Genomic DNA, 19,322 nt, shown 5'->3' with positions numbered 1-19,322 from the left:
TTACTGCTGAGAAAACTCAAAGGCAGAGAAGTTAAGTGACTGACCTAAGATTTCACTTCTATGTAAAGCAATGCCATGGCATATATATTCTGGAAGCAGAGTGCAATAGGGTTGAGAGTAAGTGAGATGTTGTCATTAGATTTTACCAGTAGGCAATCATCTCCCCACAAAGCAATATTTATTACTGCTGTCCATGCGACATCTTTAAGATGCTGGGCCCCTTGGCCTCCTGTTTTCCTTCAGTTCCACTTGGGAGTCACATTCTCAGTAGAATTCTGGACCACTTCTCTCTTCCCATTCCCCATTTGCCTTAGACTCCCTCAAAAAATACCTGTAGTGGTTGATTGTGTCTTGAAAAACTCAGAAGTTTAAAGAAATCTGCTCAGCAATTCTATACCCTAAGGTGTAGAGGACCCATCTTGGCGTGGCTTGTTGCCTGGGTGGTAGGTGTCAAGGGGAAATGAGGAAGGACAGAGCTGCTTCTGTTCTGAGGAGTTACAGTGTCTTGCCTTTGTGCTTTGCCTTAGATATTGGCTCCTGGCTTCCAGCACAGACTGTTAGGCTTCCCTTGTACACTGTTTAGCATTCCATCTTAGATGTATCCTCCCGATACAGACTCACACAGGTCACTGCAGTGAGCACCAGATCTTGGACTGAAGTCTCCAGCATGCAGACACCTTCTGCTTCCTCATCTGACTCTGTTGCTGATCATCATAAGCTAATCTTGTAATTTCTTATACATTTGTAGATCTTGTATTACATCTAGTAAAATACTGACTGATATAATACCCCTCCATTAAACCCCCTCATCCATCATCCTGTCCATGGCACCATGCCTTGTGTTTCTAGTCGGTTTGATGTGTAAGTGCCTCACTTACATTTCCTTCTAGTTTTGGAGATCTTCATTGCTCATGGGCTTTCTTCCTTTGACCATTCTGCCAAATTAGCAAGGCTGTTCAAGAGCTGGTTTTGAATCTCCTGTCCTCCAGGGGTAAGATAATCAGTGTTTCTGTGAATCCTTCCATTGTTACTATTCCTTTAGAAGGAGCCATATAGCAATAAATAGTAGTAATCAATCCCATCTCTGTCACTGCCCCGTTAGCTACAAGGTGGCTCTGCCAGTCACTTGCCAATCAATTTCACAGAATGTAGATTGCACCTCACCCAATTCAAGCCTCCTAATTAATGGAGTGACAAAATTTTGACATTTTGTTGGCTTTTCTGGCTCTTGTGGGAATTTGGGGAGGAGGATTGAAGGAAGTAGAGAAGGGGGAGAATAAGATGAGAAGAGGCATCGAGTTAATGTGCTTTTGCCAGTTTTTAGCTAATAGCAATTGTCTGAGTAAGTCATTTTTTCTAATTATAAAAGCAATATGGGTTCAATATATAGCATCCTTTAAAACTACTGGGAAACATAAAGAATAAAATTAAAATTAGGTTACTTACTTTTCACCTATTTTATTTTCATGTTATAAAAGCCTTAATGCCACTTACTTTAAATGATTTTAAGGTAAATGCTAGCTCATGGGCAGACGTCAGTGCTGTTCTGCTTCATTCCACCTCTCTGCTCTGCCTTCTGGGTGTCGGATCATCTTAAAACTAACTTCCCCTGTGGTCACAAAATCTCTTTAAATATCACCCAGGAAGATATGATTTTTCATTCATGTCCAGAAAAAACTGGAAATCTCCCACACAAGCATTGAAAAGAGGTCTTTTCATTCTTTCTGATTCTACCAGGTAAAACTGTATGCCTGCCTCTGAACAAGACATTAAGGCAGAGTGTTAGGGAAATACTGGCCGATGAGTACAAAGTTTCAGTTCTGTAGGATGTATGTATTTAGAAATCTAAGATATAGCATGACACTGCAGTGAGTAGTACTAATTGTACCCTTGAAATTGCTAAGTGTTCTATCACACACACACCCCAAAAGGGGACTATTTGGAGAGATACATTCATTAGGTTAGTAATCAGTTCCTTATGCCTATGTATAACAAAACATCATGCTGTATACTTTAAATGCATACAATTTCAATACAATTTAATATAGTAAGTGACTCAAGCCAGGGTTAAATATCTACCTCTGATGTAAAAGCCACTTCTAGAAAAGTGCTGATTGATTTGACCTAGTGATGAGCAACCTGTGAAAGTCAAATGGGGATCAGGATGCATGCTGTTGCCAATGGTCTGGGGTGAGAGATTACAGAATGGAAGTAGGAAAATCAGTCATGATATTTTGTGTACTCTTTAGATTCCCAATGTTCAGAGAAGAGCTATTGTTGACATTTTTGTTACATAGCACCACACACATACATATACTCTGTGGATGTGTATATTATATCAAAATTATATTGTATTTACTGTTTCATGGCCTCTTATTTTTCACTGAAAAAGAGGAAAGTTTTTTATGTCATCAAATCTTCTTGTAATATTTAAAAACTGCATGGAACATAAATAACAGCAAAGATCTGGGTATTCCTTAACTTGTTTTACTTTTCTCATTTACTGATTAAGCTACCATAGGCCATCTGCACATGTACCATTGTTTACATGAAGCTTCATTTCCATAGGTTAGAGTACTAGAACTAGAAATGTTTAATGGAGGCACATAAACAAAATTGTTGAATATATATTAAAGAAACACTGTGCCAATTTTACAGGTTGGCAATATTACACATCAGCATATTTTAGTCTCCACACCTGTTGTATTTTAAATCTCTAAAAAATTTTTTAAATGTTGTTAGGGTTGGTAGTTAAGTCTATAAGGGAAAGTAAAAAGGAGAAATCACTAATTTATTAAAAGGTTGGAATTCAGAATATTGTAAGTCAAGTTTTTCAACTTATGGTGCCTAGGGCTATAATCGGAAAAAACACAGAATAAGGTCATACTTATGTGAGGAAGTCATAAGACAGTTTTTTTGAGCATTGAGTGACTGCTCATCCTGACTGTTTGGTATGTTAGTGACAGGTGTGCAATTTGATTTAGCTCAAGCAAAAAGGTAAATTTATGAACTTACCTAACAAGAAAGAATAAGAGTGTAACTGGAAATGACCAGGGCCAAAGATTTTGATGGTACTGTGATTCCTCACCTTTCCTTATCTCTACCTCTATCTGCTTCATCTCCTATTGCAAGTCATCTTGGAGAAGCTTATAAGAATGCATATTTTTATTTTACCATCAAAAACTCATCCCTACTCCTCAGATTCAGTTTCAAAATTGATTGGCCAGGATTAGTTCATCTGCAGGACCATGACTGATAGCCCTAAATCTAAGGCAGTCCAAGTCAGGAAAAGCTGGTCCTGTAGAGGAGAATGGCGTTAGTCATGGTTTAAGTCAGGGTCCCCCAAGCCTCAGGAATTATGGACTCGACCAAATCTAGCATTTGTGATTGGTTCATTTTCTAGCGCTCGGGTTAGTGGTGTGAGTACTATCACAGCCTAGTGTTCCAGCATACTATGTAATGGCAGGAAGAAAGTATGTCTCTCTCCCTTTCTCTCTCTCTTGCCAATTTGCACCTTGTTGTTTGCAGTCATCCATGAATGGCAGCCCACCAAGCCACCCTGCCACTTGGAGCCAGCTGAATATGGGATGAAACCTCCAACTTGTAAGAAATAAACCTTTCCTTTCTTCATTTTAGGATTTGGGTATTTTGTCCTAGCAATGAGAAAAAAGTAACTAAGACAGTGTTATTGAAAGAAGAAATGTGTGCTAAGTAAATACCAAAAAAACTTAAAGAGATGTCTTAAAGTAGTTTTTTAAAACTCCATGAAATAGTTACTGCCACAAATGTATGTAAAAGGAAATTGAAACTCACAGAAATCATGCTATTTGTCTTGGATCAACTTCTCTGTCTCTCTGTCTCTGTCTGTTGTCTCTGTCTGTCCCTGTCTCTCTACCTCTGTCTATGTCTCTTTCTGTTCCTATCTCTCTGTCTCTGTCTCTCTGTCTGTCTGCCTCTCTCTCACCTACACACACACACAGACACAAAACATAAGTAAACCTAATTCCAAAATCTATGCTTCCACTTACCATACATTAACCACACTTTAGAAATTTGGCCATTATGTGAACAAAGACACTGGTGGTATGTGATAACATCACACCTGCCCCTTCTTGCCCTGTGCCCCATACATGCAGACAACCACATTGTGTGGCCATACAGTATCCTGGCTCACCACCACCACCTGGGAGAGAGACTGTTTCCTGTGTGCCCATGGTCAGCTCTCTGAGCTGCAGCTCTCAGGACTGTTAGGAGTCACAGAGACACATGCTGAAGCAGTCTACCCTCAGCCTTCTCCTAGTCAAAATCTGTCATTTGCTCCAGGAAGATACACTGGAATTTCCATTAATTCACTTTTTAAAGGTTTTACTTTTTATTAATACTGTATATATCTGTAGTACATAATGATTATATCCCTCCACTTTTAAAACTTTTACTCTGATGTACTCCAGGGTAGTAGACTAACCTGTCCCTACATAAACAAAAAGGTCTCAGCTTCATAGTTTGTACATGCAATCTAGTCCACTCATTTTGTAGCTTTAGGAAATAAGGATCAGAGTAAGTATGCAATTAACACAGGGTTAAAAGCCCAGCTAATGCGCTGGGTGAATACAAACTTAAAGCTCCCATCTCCTAAGTTAGCATCCATCCCTATCACACAAAGATGTCTCTGTCATTTCAAAGAGAGTACGCTTTTAGGATAAATTAGCATGTGAAAGCAGCTCTCAAAGGTAAGATGACTATCTGTGTAGTCCGAAATGGAGCATCCCATTGTTTCTTGGAAAGAGATGAGCACACATGCAATGATATGAGTGGACAACAGCAACTGAGGACAGTAGCTGAACTGTGTCCATTAGGAAGTCAATAAACATATATTATGTGCTGATGAAGTGTCCAAATTCTTTTTTGGTGCCAGGTGCTGGGAGTAAGGCAATAAACAACACATATAATGCCACTAGCCTTACAAAGATAGCAATCTGATAGAGATACAGAACAAAACATTATAGGTATGATGGCTATTTCTACGAGTCACATGCAGGACACTTTGGGAATGTAGTGTCCATCAACAGTGGTAGGAATGGGCTTTCAAAGAAGGGGACTTCAAGCAGAAATCTGAAGGGTGGGTGGAATATATTCAGGAGTATGAGAGCGGATAGTGGTCCAAGCAAGAGAAAGAGCTTATGTAGAGGCCTGGAAATGAAAGGAAGTGATGATTTCACAAACTGAAAGCAGATCCCTGTGGCTGGAATAGAGAGCGAGGAAGAGAGGGCAGAATAATTGCATGGAAAGCCCTGTAGGAGCTAGAATATGCACAGCTCCATGACCTATACTGAGGAATTTGGTGTCTATCCCAGGATAGAGGATTTAAACGGGAGTGGTAGAATCATATCTTCATTTGCAAAAGATTATTCTAAATAGCATCCAGGGACAGAAGAGATCAAAAGCCAAATGCAGTGAACAATCTCCTAGGAGGCATTTGAACTGTTGAAACCATGACAGTGGTTAGATGTGGCTGTGCCAGGGGAGTGGACACAATTTCCTCCTGTCTTTCCCTGAATCACGCATATCAGGAAATACAAAATCAAACCCAAAGTCTGCTCATGAGCAAAATCATCTCTGACAATTAAGAAGGAAAGGAATCCAAATCACCTCCTGCTTGCTCAGAAAAAATGAGAAAAGTGACTCTACAAAAGAAAAATGCAATTAGTTGGAGTAATTCTAAGTCACAAACACTATTTCCGGGCCAGATGCTGTTGTGGGAAATTTCAGAAACACCCACTAAAATCATAAATGAAGATCACATATTCGTAACATTTAATGAGAATATAGGCTGAATTTACAGCCGCTGAATGTGCAGTATGGATGTAGCTGTTGATTTACTCATGAAGATGGAAATATATGTGACAGAGGAAAACAATACTCAGAAATGTGATAAACATTTGCATGAAAATGAATCACTGGAAAAACTCAAAACTTCTTTAATACTTTATGTGCCAAATTATCTTCAGAGCAGTCAAAATGAAATAATAAAAAATAATAATAGGAAATTTTCCTGCTGTTATTTTTTTTTTTTTCAAAACCTCTATTGATTTCAGTGGAAGTCCTGCATCTTGAATGTGGCCCAGGAAATTTATAGTCTGCAACTCAGGGACCAAAGACCTTGAACATCAAGAAAATCTCTTATCCTTATTTATATACACTGTTCTTTATCACAAAAGAAGAGCTGGTACCCATTCCAAGTAACCAATCATTATGCAAGGAATATTCTGACTCACCCCGCATCCTTAATCAGTAAATGCTGTGCCAATGGAAAGAGAGTGGGAAAAAGTCACAGCATCCATTAATAAAAAATGACTGGGGCTTTCTATCAACAGAAGCATCATTAGGAAATGTATGGTAGGAAAATAGTAGGCTGTAGATTTGTGGTGGCAGCGATGGCAATGGAATACTAACATTTATACCCTCTTAACCACTTTGTTTTAAAATGATACCAGATTTCAGGTAACTGTACACATGCTTAACACTGCACTGTGCTGTCTCCATTTCTTGCTAAATTATCAACCACAGTCTCAAAAAATGGAACTGCCTTACTTTTTCCTTTGGCTGCTTTCCTGTCTCCAAACACATATATTCCTAACAGGTAACTGACTATTCTTTTTTGAGCATATTCATTCCCCTGCAAAAGACCTGGTCATTTCTTAGCAAAAGAAAAACCATGTATGAAAGGAAAGAACCTCAGATTAACCTAATAATTTTTTAGCAGTCTCCTCTCTTTACTATATTTTTCACTCCCAACCCTGAACCATAGAGTAAATAAAGAAAATATGATTCACATTTCCAATAAACTGCACAATCTGTATTTCAACTCAGGATGCTTCTTGGTCACAGTGTATACATACTGTTTCAAACTGCATTGCATTTTGAAAGAAAACAAGGCAGTCGTGTTCTATTAAAAGAAAGCCTTCTTGAATATGTCTTCTAGTAGGTTAAAGGGATCTGAGTTATTTACTGAGGATGAATGAGAGAGCTAGTTTATATAAAACACCTACAAATCTTCATAGTGGGATGAACTAAAGTCACAAAAGTCACCACTACTTTGCAAGTATCTCTAATGCATGTCACCAGTGGATTAACTAATAGTATTCTACTTTAATGGCATTTCTCTTCTATCATTAACCCAAACATGGTCCATAAAGTTGCCTGAATAACCATAAATGAGCTTACTGCAAGGTTATGTGATTTCCAGTTCTATTTGCTCAATAAGAACAACAGCATCAAATTCCTCACCCACGCTGTTTTGTGGGTCTGAGGGCTAGGGACTGTATAATAATACCCGTGATTAAAATGACTTCAGTGTGAATTCAAAATCCCATTTTGTCTGTTTGCCATGCCTCGCTTTCAAAAGACCATGATTCTGCTCTTAATGCTGCACAATAGCGTATGGCTTCTAATGAGATTCCACTATTAACCTCTATTCTGCCTTAAAATGGATCCTAGATAGGTAATGTTTTCAAATCACTACCCAGTCTGCACTGGAAATTATACTGGTTTTGACAAGTAGTTTGAATATATCATCTACTGCCCCCTCCTCCCCTCAGAAGTTCTGTTTAATCCAATCTTCTATTGGAATTCTAGGATTTATGTCACTATTATGGAAAAACTCATTTTTGGTTATAGCACCAACATGACCAAATAAATGACTTCAAAATGCTTGAAGAAAGTATTTGGCCAAGACAAATAGGTATTCAAAAAGGCTTCCCAGCATACTCATTTTGCTATATGGAAAATGAACTAACCAAGTCTAATGTACAGCAAATGAGATTTGGAAGCGTGCTCTAATCCACTTCATTCTGTACCTGAAATGAGAAGTGTTTGATTTCCCTGCTTCCTCCTTAACCCCTACAGTATATTCTCACAACAGGCCAGAGTAATGCTTTCCAAACATACATCACATCGCGTCACTCCTCCGCTCAACACTTGCCCATGCCTCTCCCTCCATGAAGAGTGTGAGCCAGAGCCCTGGCCAGGGTCTCTAGCCTGGTATGTTTGGTTTCTCCGATCTGTCATTTACTCAGTGGGAGCTGAGTAAATGTCTCCAGCCTCACTGGACATAGAGCCAACATATTTACACGTCAGGACTTTTGCATTGTCTGTCCCATCTGACTAGGGTTCTCTTCTTTCTCATATCAAAAAGATTAATGATCTCATTCCCAAAATGTTTGACAGCCACATTTCAGCAGCCAGCCCGACCCATCTGCTATAAAATTAGACTCCACTGTTTCTCCACACACTCTCAGCTCCTCTTGTCCTGTTCCAGCTTCTCTCCATAGCTGCGTCGTCTCATCCTCACATTCTCCTTCTCACAGTGTCTTCTCCTTCTTCACCACCAGAATTTAAACTCCACAAAGACATGAATTTTAGCTCATTTTGTTGACTACTCTAGGCTCAGAGTGGGGAAAAATAGATGACACATAGTAGGTATTTAATAGTATTAGTTGAATGAGTGAATGAATTCCAAGTTTTTGCATATAGCAGGGATCTAGTATGCTGAAAATTCAGGGTCATGTAACTTTAATTTTAAATTTAAATTCTTTAAGCCTCCATTTTCTCATTTGTAAAAAGGAGTAATTATACTAACAGTGTTATTTTAATGATTAAAGAGAAAACAAATAAGAAGACTTTACGACAGTACCTTACATACTGATGCAATATTTTGTGTCTAAAATTAAGAAAAGCAAGAATAATTAAAATCACACCTAACATTTGTATAGGACTTTACTGTTTATAAAGGATATAACTATTTTCATTCAGTTTCCGCTAGTATCCTCTGAGAGTCACTCCAGGAAGAGATAGACTTGGATCCCAGAGTCTGTACTCAGCAATATCAGGAGATAAACTACGAGAAGTAGATGCAGAATTTAAACTGGTGTCCAAAATCTGAGTCCTTTACTCTTACTAGAAAAGGGAAATATCAAGTTGAGAGCTACCTCTTAACAAAGGAAAGGTTTGTGAAGTGTTTTGTTGTTACTGTTTTGCTGTTGCTGTTTTTCTTTGTTTTCTATCTGTGGGTTGGTTGGTTTGTTGTTATTTCTTAGTGTGGAGAGCTAGGTAGAATGTGGTTGAGGTGGAGCCATAGTCACTAGCATCCGTTACATCCTACAAATCCCAGGAAGGAAACTCAACCACTGTAAGATAGCTACTCAGCACCTGATCTTTGATTCAGTCACATACGTGCAATCTGGAATACATGTATTACCTTTATGTGTGACAGTTAAACTGGATTGTGGATTGCCAGCTTGACTGGCTTGTCAAAGCATTCTCCTAAGTGTATCTGGGGGGACTGACCTTCAGTACTGTAGATTTAATCCTCCAAAACCATCATTCTAGTAAATCTCTCCTCCCTTAAATTTTGAATGTCAGGTATTGCTCTGACCCCCTAGTGGGAAAGCTGACCAATATACTGTTTCCGGCATGTTTCTAAACATCTGAAGGCAAAGCTCTTTTAGGGACCTCCCAAACTCCTTACTGAATCTTGTTTATGTGATTGATGTTTACTAAGCTCTCTGTGAGTGAATGAGTGAGTGAAAGATGGGTGTGTTTACTGGTGCTGCCTACAGTAGCTGGCAACACAACGTTTTCTCCGAACTTCTCTACTGCGGTAATTAGAGTACAAGCAGATGTCTACAGCAGCATGCTGCCACCCTCCCCACCCCTCACGGTTGTGTTAATTGGAAAACTAGTTCCCCAAAATGTTGTGTGCAAAAAAATTACACATGTAAGAGGTGCTGAATGAAACACATTGAAATACTCTTTTTTACTACAGGACTTCTCAGAGCTTTCAATATATTCACAAATAACCATCGCAAATCTTCAAAACTTAGACAGTATCTGCAGAAATTTGTAAATTTATTGGATCATACACTCCCCACCTTAACTTTAAGAAAAGTCTTCCTGTGTGAAGTTTCTCTCAAATTCATTTTTCCAGAGAATATGTTTATCTGCAACATATGTACTCAGATCTCCAAAAACAGAGCCCATGAAAAGTAAATCAAAGCATCTGAAACATGAAGAACATTTCACTTAAAGCTAGAGGATTCCCATGGCAATTCCACCTAAATTTACTATTAACTTTCCATCGTGCCCAGTATTGGTTTGCCTTTAGACTTTATGCAAGAATTACTTTGATCAATAGTTAGAAAGGCTGATTTTTTTTTTTTTATTTTACTGGGATTTGATGTTCTGGTTATTTTAAGAAAGCACTAGGATTTTAGCCTTATATAAGCTCTCCAACTTCAATGAGAGGACCAAAGTTTTGATAGGCCACGTAGTTAAATTGATGATGAGAAGAGACACAAAGGATACTATCACCTCCATAGTCTTAATGAGGGTCCACAACATCCCCCTCTGACCCATGCAAATTAAAAGCCTACTCTCAAAAAGCAAATGTTTTCCAAAGATCTTTATCAGCTAATAGCATCTTACTTAATTTCATTTATCAGATAAGATTTAATAAACGTAACAAGGTACCAAGGGCATAGGGCAAATGTATACACTTCGAGGAAGCAAAGAAGAGAAGGATATTTGAGGGATGAGACCTGCCAGCGAAGGACAGCTGTGCCGGGCTCCCTGAGGAGGCACAGGCCTATCAGGCAGGAGGACCTAGGAAAGTGTGGATGAAAGAAAACGAATTCCACTTTGTCTGTTCTGTGATTTAGCCTCATGGTAGCCTGTCTTGTACTGGAGTTTCCATAGGAAATAGTTATTGCTAGCTAAAGACACAAAGATATACAGGGAAATAAATACTGCCTAGGTAGGATGTTGTCTTTAGGAAATATAAGGATAGAGTCCCTAGACCAGGGATGGCGAACTTTAGAGCTTTCAACAATATGGTCGGCTGAGGCGTAGGTTTGTTACCACTGTCCCAGGCTTTGGTACAAGTATAGTCAAAGCCAAATAAAATAAGCCTTTCATCTGCTTTATCCAGGAATACCCTGTTTCTCCTCTTTGGCCGCTCCACTCCATACCTGCATTACTATCCTTAACTCCTGAGTGAACAGAGGGTTAGAAATAAGCCTGAGTATCTGTTGCTGTGGCAAATATATGCACTCTCACCAAGAGTAGTGCACAAGGTTTTAACTTCTATTTTTAAGCTACAAAAATATGCAGGCTATTTGCATAATATACAAATACCCTCCTTTCCTTCTGAATGTAGATGAATTATAAATCATTAATGAAATTACTTGACTCTGAGATTTAGTCTCCGTATGGGAGCCCTTCGTAAAACTTTAAATTTCAAATTCTACACTCAGAGTCCAGCTCCTTTTTGTTCTTCTTCCCACTTGCCCGCTTCCACGAGGTTCTGTGAGTGTTCTGTGGAGGCCTGGTCTCCGGGCAAGTAGTTTTAAGCATGGCTGCCTGAGGCAAACACTTTCTCCTAGGGCATCTCATTTGGGAATCCTTTCACGGGAAGATTTTAAACAGGTTCAGGGTGAACCCTGAGGAGCTCTGGGCTGCTGAGGAGGGCCTCACCACCCCCAGATTAGCAGAGCTCACCACTGACAATCAGGGTGAGTCCTCTTCCCACTCAGTCTCGCCCACAGCTCCCTTCTCAAAGCTGCCGAAATCTGCTCTTCCTTTGTCTTCTTAAGAAGATCTAGCTTTCCTTGGATCCTTTCCAGGATAAAACCCACTCATTTCCTTGACTCGCAATGTCCTCTTGGAAACTAAGTAATGAAAGCAGATGCTCTAACTCAGACACATATTGCTTCACTCAAAAGTTCATCGCAGCTTCCCACCCAAAGCTGAGGCACGCTCTGCCGGGAAAGTCAGTCTCTGAAGCACACAGAAAAGCTGGCGGGCTGTTCTAATGGGCTCTTCTAGTGGCCATGGCTGTCCGGGAAGATAGACTTCTGGTTTATAAAGTCTCTGTGTAGTCTATCCACTTGACTCTTACAAGATATCTACAGAAAAAACAGATACTTTTTTCTTCCAAAATGTCTTAGATTGTCTTGCATACTCAGACCATTTTTCAAAAAAGACACACTTTCCTGGGGGGAAGTGGGGCTGGCAATGAAACCTGTTAGGACACTGAAAAGACAGCTATAAAAGCTATGTTCTGATCTTCTTTCCTCAATACATGAGAGAAGGAAGAGTTCACATAATTGGAAAGTTATTTCTGAATGTTTCCCTAAACCTACAGACTCCTTACCTTGAATGTAACCCTGATCACCACTGCATCGTATGCTACAGACCAAAACTTTCAGAGTTCAGGAATACAAAAGACAGACCATTATAATAAACTTGTGGATCGTATTGAATGGTTGATTCCTAAAGAAATATATAAATAAAATTAATTAATTAATTGAAAAGACTCACATCCAGTATTTCATGTGACTGCTCTGTCCTCTGTGGCATGTACAAACTTTTTTTGAAGAAATTGCGGGAAATGTCAAGACCCTTACTTGCTACAATTTAATTTTGTGCTGCTAAGGCAATTACAGTTCAATGAATGATGATTCAAACACATCGAAGTTTTCATTACTCTTTGCTTAATTTGTCAGTTAATGCTTCTGAGTTATACAGTTTCCCCGGCAGTCTTAGCTTGCCATTAAAAACCTGTCAAGGAAACACAACCTTCTGATTCCAGCCAGGTTTAAACGCTGTATATCCTTTCATTATTCAGAAAGTTAGAACTAGCTCCTCAACCAAAATATTCATACTCCATAGTTAGGAAAGGTTGCCATAATTCTAGATTAGTGCTTTTTAATGCAACAGCACCGCAGTAAATACCAGAAATAAGTGTTCATGCTTAAGATACTATATATCATAAGAATGTTACTTTCTCTCAGTGTTTCTTAGTGGTTTATGGTTACCTGATAAATGTTGGACTTTTACATTCCTCTCCATGTCCCAAGCATCTATTACATTTACACATTTTATACTTCTCTAATATTTTTGCAATACATTTTCCTGAATCGGCTGATGACATTTAATAGAATGTTTAAGACACAATATAAAACCTTAAATGTTTTTTGCTTATTCTGGTGGGAGAAATGTGCACATAGATTGGATCTCAAATTAAAACTCACGATGTATACCCAACATTTTTGCTTCTTTCGTATGTATTAAAATATAACTAAGTGCTTCTTATGCAACACTGCAGCATCCGCACGAATAACAAGCTCTTGCACTTACAAGCAAGCTAGATGATTAAGGAGCTATTAATGAAGGGAAACAAAACCACAGTGCTGGGATGTAATAGTCCATGAAATTCTTATTGGTAGAAAGGGAATCTGCAGTAAATAAATATTAACCTAAATGCTATAGGAAACATAAAGCAAACAGGAAAAATGTGTTCTTTAAGCTACAATATAGGTTAAAAATTGCTGACAATGTAAGGAAAGTCTATTTGCATACCACAGGGCTCCATCTGCTGTGGAAAATATAAGCTGCAAGAATGATTTAATATTTAATAGAAGTAGTAGCCGTTGTTAATTATAATTTGCACATTTACAAATCAGCACTGATAGCAATACAAATTATGAAATATAAGGGTGTTCTTCTGGATACTAGGGAAAATAAGATGACAGACAAAGTTAATGGAGTATCCCTAACCACAGCTCTGTCAGAACACATCAGAGAACTAATCCAGTTACAAAGAGCCTGCAATGGAAAATCTATTTAAAATATTAAAATGCTGTTTGGTAAAAGCTTTTTCATAGAGCATTTTACTTAAACAGTTGCTTATTGCTCATGGGTCATTAGCTGTATACCCAGATACATTCTGCAAACTGCCATTTAAAAGAATAGTAGAAATTAAATAAGAAATATATTTCTGTAGCTTTTTCTTGATATATAGAAAGAGTTTGCTAATATCTATCTGAATATGAAAAACTAGCATATCATCACACAATACGGGAAAAGCTGTGCAATTAAGCCTTATACTTGGCCTACATCAGACATAAAATTCAACGCAGCTTTTCCCTTTAGAGTTGATTTTATTCCCATTTATACTTAGATGCTAATAGTGATGATACAAATCGACTGTTATTTAGTAAGAAGACAGAAATTACCATTGATTTTTTCATTAATCTTCTATTTCACCTCATTTCTCTCATCATCATATAATATGGATTAGTGGTAGAAGCATTTTATGCATGATGTTTTAATAGTAACTTTTGTTCTCTAAATCATAAACACTGCTAATTTTAGCCTCTGCAATCTCTAATTTATGGAACAGACCCTTTATCCAAATTCCATCCGTTTGCTACGATTAGGAAATCCTTGCTCCTTGATCATTATTTTTAATGCAAACTAGAAGTATTGCTTCATCTTTTAAAAAACTTGTAGAACAAAGGCTATACTGAGCACATGGTTTAAAATATGTAAGCCTAAGCGGCCCAAACTGTTACAAATCACATTCAAATGTGAAACTGCTTTCTGTCTACGATTCAGGAAATATTAGCACATATTTGTGCCTACTTAAACTGCACTACCAAAGTATTTGTTGGGTTGAGAGAAAGGTCACACTGTCAGTTTCTAGGTCAAGTACTTCCAGGTTGTGTTTTCTTGGCCATCTGTTTTTTAAAATTTGAACTTGAATCTTTCAGATGTTGTTCCCACTGGTTCTTACTGTTTTATTTTTCATGACATTGGACCTTACAATGCTTCATTCTATATTACTCTTGCTTTAAAGAATGATTTCACATCTCTTTTAATATGCCATTCTGTTTTTAAGTGTATTATATGTATTTTTTTGTCATCCATCACTCCCAGTAGATGTACTTACAGCTATGACCCAGTAGTACATTAATAAGGTGGGAACCTCATTAACTTCAGAAATCAAATGATTAAAGTATTACAAAAATAGTATTAAAGTTATCTGAGTACTAGCAATGAAACATTATCAAGAAAATATCTGTCTTCTTCATGATTCTTGGTGGAAAAATATTCTTCTAACAGTTTCCTCCAAGAATGATCTCAGAGACCCGATATTATTCAGGTCACAATTTTAAATATACGTTATCCCTAAAACCAGAAAGCTTAGACATTGTTAGAGTGATGACCACTTGTATTCATTGTGCCTACAAAATTTTCACTGGAAGAAAGTACCTCCAAGTTAGGACACTAACATTCTCACAGGTCAACAAAACATACATTCATAACTAAAATTACAAGGCGCATAAATAAATACTTTAACATGTGTAGCCAGGAGCAAGAATAAACTATAGGTTAAACACCAAGCCTTCTGAATTCTAAAAACATTGATTGTAGGATACTAGATAATTAAAAATTAAATGTTTTTAAAAGACAGAAAAATGAGATATATGATCAAAGAATAAGAGACCATTAAATATGGTCAATCAGATTTGGAAAATAAAGTATTTTGAAATAGTACACACACTAAATTTTAAAAATCATTAGTGGTTTCATTTCAATACTGATAAACTAGGTATTTAAGATTAGCCTTTAAAAACACTAATAATTGTGGCAAAATGTTTTAAATAATATGTCTGAATTTACTGGAACAAATACAAACGTCTAAAGAATTATGAAGTCCAAATTCAGAAGATAAATATCCAGAGAAATAAACCTGCATTTGAATCTGCTTTCCCCAAGGGTATCTGCTATTTTTGGAACAAAAAGATGAGAAGCTGAATTCAGGTTTTAACAGACTCTTGACACTACACAGAGAGAAACTGAAGTTCAGAGCCTGACAAGGAAAAGGGACTGGCAAATCTCCTAGAGTTTGTGACAAGGATAAACAAAACATAAATTAACTTAGAGTAAACTAAAGTCCATATTGGATTAAAGCAAACTTTGATTACAAATGCCCTTTCCACTGGTCAGAAATAAAAATAAATATTCTTCAGTAGAAGATAACATCACTCTGAGATCCAAATTTTTTTATATATTTTTTCATAAACAGTGAGTAGGAATCAGCAAAAAATAATCTGGCATTATAAGTAAGTAAGAAAGAATGATGAAAACCTAAGAGGAATAACAGAACGTAGAAACAGACCCACAGAGAATTCAAATTAGAGAGTTATCAGCTAAAGACTTAAAAATAACTATGCTTAATATGTTTAGAGAAAAATTTAAAACACAAGATTGGCAATTTTAGCAGAGAATTTAAAATTATAAAAACTTGAAATTCTGGAATTTATAATATAATAGTTAAATTTAATAATTTCATGGCTAGGATTAACCACAGAATAGCCAGAAGTGAAGAAAGCATTAATGATTTTGAATATAGATATATGTCCTGGATATATTTAAAAAGATATTCATGCAGCATGTAAATAGAAATACCAATATCAATAGACAAAAATAAATCTGTAGAACATAGCCAAGACAGGGTTGAGGATTTAGCTCAGCGGCATAAGCACCTGCCTTGCAAGCAGGTGGTCGTGAGTTCGATCCCGGTACCGATTAAAAAAAAAAAAAAAAAGAGAGAGAGAGAGAGAGAAAGAAAGAAAGAAAAAAGAAAGAAAGAAAATACCCAAGACAACATAGAGAAAGGAAAAGGAATAGAATAAAAAATAGAAAGTAATATAAACACATGGTATATGCAATTACAAATTATAACCTAAAATGAGACAGAAGTATAATTTGTGAAGATCATGACTCAGAATGTTTTGAAATTGAGAAATAGTAAGTCATAATTTTAGAAGTGCTATTAAGTTCAAGCATTAAAAATATCACACCTAAGCATAGTTAGATCCTATAACCTGCATGGATATTCTTAAAGCAGAAAAAAATTACAAAATGAAATTTAAATATATATTTTAAATGCCTAACTAAATTAAAGAGTTCAAAAACTCACAGAAATGCACAACACATTGTTTAAGAAAAACAAATAAAAATGTAGACAAGACTTACGGACCTAAGAATAGAATGCCATATAGCAATCTTTTCCTATGAATGCTTTCACTTTTGTTGCTTTCTGTTACTTACTGCCAATCAGAGTCAAGATAAATGAAATGGGTAATTCCAGAAATAAGCAACTCATACATTTAACACTGTGCACAACTGTGAATAGTGCAATGAACTCTTGTACCACTCACTCTGTCTCACTGAGGATGCCAATCACCCCTTAGTCCAGTGTATCTCTGCTACGCATTTTACTCACTTCTGTGCATCCTCTTGCCTAATAGTCACTTATACCTTTATTGGTTATCATATTAACTCTCACAGCATCACAGTGCTTGTGTAATATTTGCTTAGTATGGAGCTGGGGATTTAGCTCAGCAGCACAAGTGCCTGCCTTGCAAGCAGGCAGTCATGAGTTGGATCCCTGGTACCGATAAAAAAAGAAAATTACTTAATGGTTTCCATGCAAGAGAAGTGATTCTGATAATGTAATTACAGTGTATTATTATAATTGTTATAATTATTGTATTTTATTATTAGTTATTATTATTAATCTTTTATTGTGCCAAATCTATAAAATACATATAGGAAAAATAATATATATTGGGTTTAGTGCTATCCATTGTTCCAGGCATCACTAACTGTTAATACCTCAAAATGTGACCTTATTTGGAAATAGTATCTTTACAGAAGTAATCAAGTCTGAGTTTAATAATGTAGACCCTAATTCAATCCAACTGTATTCTTGTAAAAAAAGGGAATCTGACTATTCTGATTGAACATTATACATGGTGTACATGTATTAAATTATCACAATGTACAACATAAATATGTATGATTATAATTTTTTAAAAGAAAAATCTCATCACAAACACACAGACAGAAGGTAAAAAGATATAGAAAATTTCCATCTATAGGTCAAGAAATGTCTGAAGCTACCAGAAGTCTGTAGAGATCTAGGACAGATTCTTTCCCTATAGGTTTCCAAGGAAGTCTAGGTCTGCACAACCTTGATTTTCAACTTCTTGCCTCCTGAATTTGGAAAGAAAAATTGATTTGAAACAACAAAGTTTATTATTCTTTGTTATGACAACCCTAGCAAACTAATACAACCATTCTTGATATGCTTGAAATAATAACAATGCTTTAGTACCTTTATAACTTGTATCTAGACACTATCCTAAAGCTTCATGTGTTCATAAGTGTGGCTTTTGAAGGTCAATGGATCATGGGTGTGTAATAATATATTAAGGGTACAACTGGATTTGTCCCCTCATTGGATTAGCATAGTTTGGGATGTGGCTTAGTGGATTTACTAAAGACAGAAGGCCCATTCTGGTGTGAGTGATGCCAACGAATAGCCTTGGAGCCTGGATGAAATCAAGGGAGAATGAAAGAAGAAAAGCTGCTACTTGCTGCTTCCTGCCTCCTGACTGCTACACCATGAACTGTTTCTTCTCTGCCATGCCCTGCTGTTAGACTGCCCTGCCTTGGATACAGCTACCTATGGACTGAAATCTGTGCATAACTGTGAGCTAAAATAAATCTTTCCTACTTTAACTTGTGAATATTGAGTTTTTTGTCTTGGCACTAACGAAGTAACTAAGACAGTATCTTTTAATTTCCATTTCTAATATTATGATAATACATACAATAAAATTACCAGATACCTCTCAAGCAACCTAAAATCAACTTTAAATCATTTGACATGTGATGTAGTTGCTGTTGAATATATAGTAATATGACATAAACAATAGTGATATGTATATTTTATTAAAGCTGAGATCACTGATGTAGAATCTGCTGATGTTCTGAAAAAAATAGAATGTGTTTCATTAAAAATGCCATCCATAAAGTTTGCCAGTTTGGTGTTCACTGTCATTATAAGGACTGCGTCCAACCCTTTGGGATTCTCTTGGTGGCCTTCCAGCAGATGCTATTCCAGATGACTCAAGGCTAATGTGGTAATTTAGTATAATTCTGTATGCCAAGTAACACACTGTAAGAACTAAGTCATTTGAACTTCAACTTTATTCAGCCAATGGCAAACAAGTTTGCTTGCATTATTTTTCTTTTATTTCCATAAAAATAATTGTTTGAAGCACATAATGTATTTTAAAACACATTTTCTCTATTAAATAAAATTTAATAATTTGTACATTTTTGTAGACTGAGAAAATTGGTCACAACTTCTAAAAATGCATTTCTATAATAACTATAAAAGTGAGACTTAGAAAAAGAATCAACTTGATATTTAGGAAAATGTTAAAGAATGAATCCAATCACTGTCAAGGAATACAAGTAAAACCAAAATATCTTTTAAAAATGCTAAACTTGATGATTCTGCATGCATATGGCCTTAATTGTTTTCATCTGCTAAGTAAAGATATAATTTCATTGTTTTGAATATGAATTGATAACTTAAAACCCACTTAGAAAACATAAAGTAT

General features: G+C 36.6%; 1 long non-coding RNA gene across 1 annotated transcript in view; it reads right to left on the bottom strand.

Moving 5' to 3' along the window:
* LOC134473185 (uncharacterized) overlaps positions 1-19,322 on the bottom strand; it is a 67,096-nt gene that overhangs the window by 1,436 nt on the left and 46,338 nt on the right. The window lies entirely within an intron of this gene.

The sequence above is a fragment of the Cavia porcellus genome, unplaced genomic scaffold (assembly GCF_034190915.1).
Source record: "Cavia porcellus strain 051 isolate PalLab524CR breed Dunkin Hartley unplaced genomic scaffold, mCavPor4.1 scaffold_1, whole genome shotgun sequence".
Lineage (NCBI taxonomy): Eukaryota > Metazoa > Chordata > Mammalia > Rodentia > Caviidae > Cavia > Cavia porcellus.
This window is presented reverse-complemented; position numbering and strand designations above follow the sequence as displayed.